We start from the raw sequence: 5,571 nt of genomic DNA on the forward strand, positions 1-5,571 counted from the left end.
TGGAGACGGTCTTTGGATAACCCTGGCCAGCAGATAGGAAGCTCCCTGATCAGTACCAACTTGATTTCTCCACATCCTGTGACCAAAGCATGTAGTCAGACATATTTTTTAATTTTTCTATTACCACCACTTCCTCCTCTACCCACCCCCTTCTCTCCCCTCTCCCCATAACGACCCCTCTCTTGTATGATAGATTTATGCAAGACTTATTTAGAGACAGGATCTTGTTTTTAGCCTAGGCTTGCCTGGAAAGACTTGAGACCCTCCTGCCTCCACCTCCTGAGCCGAGAGCCTAGATTACAGACATGTGCTGTTTATAACATTCCTTCCTTCCTCCCTTCCTCTCTTTTTCAGTGTGTGTGTGTGTGTGTGTGTGTGTGTGTGTGTGTGTGTGTACACATGTATGTGTTCAGTTGCCTGCAGAGACCAGAGAATTTCCTGGAGCTAGAGTGACATGCAGTTTTGAGTAGCTGATCCTGTTTGCTGAAGCTGGTATTTAAAGAGCCTGGATGTCACTCCCGTCTTAGGAAAATATCATTCAAATGATGGTGAAACACCTCATTTTAAAAAACGAGCAAAAAGGGCCGTGTTCGAGACACCACCTGACTTCAAGCTACAGTGCAGAGCCATGGTAAGAAACAAGAAACCAAACCAGCATGGTGCTGGCTCAGGACAGACATGTAGACCAGTGGGATGGAAACCAGATGTTAGCCCACAGCAATACAGCTATTTGAGGCTCAACAAAAGTGCCTGGAAAACACAATTGGAAAGAGGGAGCAGGTGTGCTGGGAAAAGTGGAGACGTACAGCACTAAGATGAGATCCCTGTGATGCACGCTACACAAAAAACATCTGGAAATGGAACAGATGCTAGTGTAAGATTGGACCAGCGGGAAGGCTTCAGTGTAGAGGGAGAGACAACGCTGTTTTGGATAGGCTCTGAAAAGCTCAGGGAAGAACAGCAAGAATCACCCAACCAGATCGTGCAAAATTTAAAAGCTCCCACACAGAGAAGGAAGGTGATTGACAAACTGAAGATGTGCAAAATGGGAGAAATATTTTCCAGATATTCAACAGAGGATTGAGACACAGCGCATTTAAATAACTCAAAAACTTAAATGCCCAAAGAACAAACATTCCAATAAACACATGCACAAAACAAGAGAAACTTTTCAGGTGAGGATGTAGAAACTGCCAGCAAATACAGGAAGAAATGTCCACTATTCTTAGCCACTAGGGAAATGCAAATCAGAGCTACATTGAGAGTCCATCTCTCCCATTTAGAATGGCTATCATCAGTAAAACCAAGTAACAAACAACTATGAAAGCATTTGTTGGTGAGGAAGCAGAAAAAATGTCCCTTCTACATACTTGGGGGAATGTACTTTGTTTCCTATGCAAATTATTATGGAACACCCCTATATATTTTATTACAATTACATATTATATGATAATAACCAGAGCTGGCGTTATGGTTTCCTGGTTAAGAGCACTGGCTGCTCTTGCAGAGGACCTACTTCCAATTCCCAGCTCCTATAAGATGGCTCACAGCCAGTGCCAAGAGATCAATGCCCTCTTATTCCCTCTGTGGGCACTGCATGCACAGGCTGCACAAACATAAACAGTCAAAACACCAACATTCATATAACGAACTAAATGAATAATAAGTAAACGAATATAGAACTACTGGCAGACACAGCTGTGCCTCTTCAGGGTGTGTATGAAAAGGAATAAAAGCTGACGATACAGAATCTTGCTTGCATCTGTCTACAGTGGCATCAATCACAGGACTCAAGATACAGAATCAGCCTGGGTGCCTGTCAACAGATCAATTGGTAACAAATACTATGTATGTGCATGATAAAAGTTTATTTTTCCAGAAAGAAGAATGAAATCATTGTGCTATTTATTTTTTGCAGGAAACAGAAAAAAATTGAGATCATTATGTTAAGTGAAATAAGCTACACCAACAAAGACATGTATTACAAGTTTTATTTCAAGTGTGAAATTTAGGTGTGTGTTTTTTTTTTTTTTTTTTTTTTTTTTTTTTTTTTTTTGTGTGTGTGTGTGTGTAGGACAGTAAAGTAACAGAAGACTACTAAGGATGCAGAAGGGGAAAAGGATGATGAGGTATGAAAAGGTTAATACAGGGGTGGACATTGTCAAAATGTCAAAGTTGTGTGGATGTATGATCATGTCATACTGTACCTCAGTTGTTTGTACAATTATAGATAAAATTCAAATATATGCTAACTTAGCTATCCAAATTCCACTACATCAACAATGAATGTGTACAGCAATGATTACAAAATATGATGAAGTTGCAGTAGCATAATATAGCAATTAATGATATTCTTGTATTTAAAGAAACTGAAAAACAAATGTAAAAAGAATTTAGTTTTATTTAATGTTGTGTTTTTTTTTTACTTCATATAATACATTTGTATCATTTTCATTTAAATTAAAACTGTGTGATTATATGTTTGGTTGTGAATCATTCACTTCTGATTGGGGTGTCAACCTTTCACGCTGCAGGAAACTCTAAAAGTGTTATGACTCACAGCCTGCTTAAATTACGTAGAAGCCAACTTAAAGCATCATGCATTATACCATTAATTAGAGACAGTAATATTCATTTCCTTGAACCAAATTTCACTGTAAGTTATATCACTTGGTTTTCATTTATGAATAAAGTTAACATAATTATTTTTTTAAATATTTTTAAAATTATTTCATTTTTCATTTATGTGTATGCATGTCTGTCTTCATGTGTACACACACATGCATGAAGATGCCTGTGGAGACCAGAAGCGGGTGATAGATCCTTGGGAGCTAGACTTACAGATGGTTATAAACCACCTGATATGGGTGCTAGGATCCTCTGAAAGAGCAACAAATGCTGTATTATTTAAATTTTTTTCATAAAATATATTTTGATCATATTCTTTCCCCTTTCCCAGTTGCTTTCAGATCTTCCCCCTCCTCTCAATCCACCCAATTTCATGTTCTCTCTCTCTCTCTCTCTAAAAAAAAAAAAACCCATCAAAAACACAACAAAAAGCAAACCAAAACAACAATAAAAAAAGCACACACACAAAAAAAAATACATGGAATTTGTTTTGTATTGGCCCTTGTATCATAAACTGGCTACTTACACACACACACACACACACACACACACACACACACACACACATATACACACATACATATTATACTATATATTCAACATAATTAAGATATCAACCTTTAGCTCTACATAAATGTGTGTCAATGATTTGATTCATATGATCTAGAGTCAGTAGGAATGTGATGGCTAATGGAAATGCACTCTATGCTAGGCATCCATCTTGGTACCCACCAGCCAATCATCTCTGACTCCAGTCCCTAGAAGATACATTCCCAGCAACCTTGACTTACTGACCCCTACCCAAAAATGTCCATCCGTGACCATCTACTTGTTATGACATGACTAACTGCTTTTTTGGTTTCTGTAACTTTCTTACACAGATAACTAAAGATGGTTTCCTCCTTAACCACTTAAACTTGGCAGAACAGACCAGCTTTGGCTTGCTTGAAGGTCTTCTTGTGGTTTTGCCCTTAAAAAAACCTTTCCTCAGGCCCCTCCTTCATGACATGTCCAAGATTTAGCTCTAAGGCTGTCATCCTGCTAGCAGCTAATCAATAAATCTTTTAACTCTAATTGGATTGAGTCTACAGTCATTTCCCGGGGGTCACAAACTCCATAACAACACTGTCCTGAAGCTGCTCATTACAAGGGCACTCAGGACAGGTTTCCCCTCAGAATACTTGGCCAAATTCTCTCCTACTGTTAAAGCCACAGAGGTTGTGGACTGGCCACCTCCAGCCTCTCTAGTCACAGGAAGACTGCAGACTGCAGAACATATCTCCTTCTCCAAGTGACTGTTTCCTAAAGGGAGTCATACAATTAAACAGAATTTCCATTCAGACAGTGCCTTAAAGGTGAAAATGCCACTGCACACATTATAGATTTAAAATTATTATAAATAAACATTTCTAGAGGGATTCTGAACTAACTGGTGACTCTAAGAAAGCAAGAGAGGCGATTTAACAGGAAGGTAACACTGACTTCTGGAAGGAAGGGATCCACCGACAACATTCTTGAAGATGGGGCTGGAGAGATGGCTCCAGAGTTAAGATCATATACTGCTCTTCCAGTGGACCCAAGTTCAATTCTCACCACCCACATCGAGTGTTCACAACCAAATGTAACTCCAGCCCAGGGGCATCTGACTCCTCTGGCCCCTTTGAATACCTGAGCTCATGTGCACATACCCACACATGTACACATAATTAAATTTAAAAAATCTTAGCCAGGTGGTGGTGGCACATGCCTTTAATCCCAGCACTTGGGAGGCAGAGACAGGCAGATCTCTGTGAGTTCGAGGCTAGCCTGGTCTACAGATAAGAGTTCTAGGACAGCCAGGGCTACATAGAGAAACCCTGTCTTGAAACCCTCCCCCCAAATCTTAATGATGCCATGAAAATGTTTGTATTAGGGATTTTTGTTCCTTTAATTTGTATGTGTATGGGTGTTTTGTCTGTGTGTATATCCATGAACTATGTGCATGTAGTGCCCTAGGATGCCAGAAGAGGGCATTGGATACCTTGGGACTGTAGCTATGGTCATGAGCTGCCCTGTGGATGCTAGGACTTGAACCTGGGTCCTCTGGAAGAGCAGCAAATGCTCTTAACCACTGAGCCATCTCTCCAGCCCTAATACTTGTACTTTAAAGAGTAAAATTATGTGGATGATGGGTATAATAATCTGTTTAACTGCAAAAATATCATGTTGTACATACATTTATTAATAATTATTGTGATCTTAAGTGTATTTAATTAAAAATAAAACTGAAAACCAATCTAGAAGTAACTTGTGTTTTGTAAATTGGCTTAGGACTTAAAAAGTTCTTTCTTAAAGTCATTTCAAGGTTTTTTTGTTAGTTTGTTTTTTGTTTTTTCGAGACAGGGTTTCTCTGTGTAGCTTTGGTGCCTGTCCTGGAACTTGCTTTGTAGACCAGGCTGGCCCAAGTGCTGGGATTAAAGTCATGCACCACCATCGCCTGGCCCTTTCAAGGTTTTGCTTTTACTGGCTGCACAATTCACCTGAAACCTGGGCTAAAGTCCTTTTTGACACCAAGGCATGATTGAGGGATGACGGAGAGCGACTCTGGGGGAGGAGGAGACAACTGGATTTGGTGATCAGCAGAGTGAGCGTGGCTGAGGTCCATTGTTGTGACTTTACCAAGCCATCCAGGGTGGGGCCGAACTTTCCGAGGTTCACACCCCTTCACACTGACCATGCAGTTATTCTGATGATTTTCTGAATATTCTTTCCTTCATTTGTTTCTTTCCTGTGTCATAAGCATGTCTTAAACAGTCTCGAAAACCTGTCAATGACAGTTTGTTAACAGGGACCCTTCCATAGGTGACACCAAAGATCCTAATCCAGGAAAGTCAGAACATGCCAGGGCAAGTCTGTCGTTACTCCCTGTCCACCGCCATTCAAGTTGTAATACTTCCCAAATAG

The sequence above is a fragment of the Peromyscus leucopus genome, chromosome 7 (genome assembly GCF_004664715.2).
Source record: "Peromyscus leucopus breed LL Stock chromosome 7, UCI_PerLeu_2.1, whole genome shotgun sequence".
Lineage (NCBI taxonomy): Eukaryota > Metazoa > Chordata > Mammalia > Rodentia > Cricetidae > Peromyscus > Peromyscus leucopus.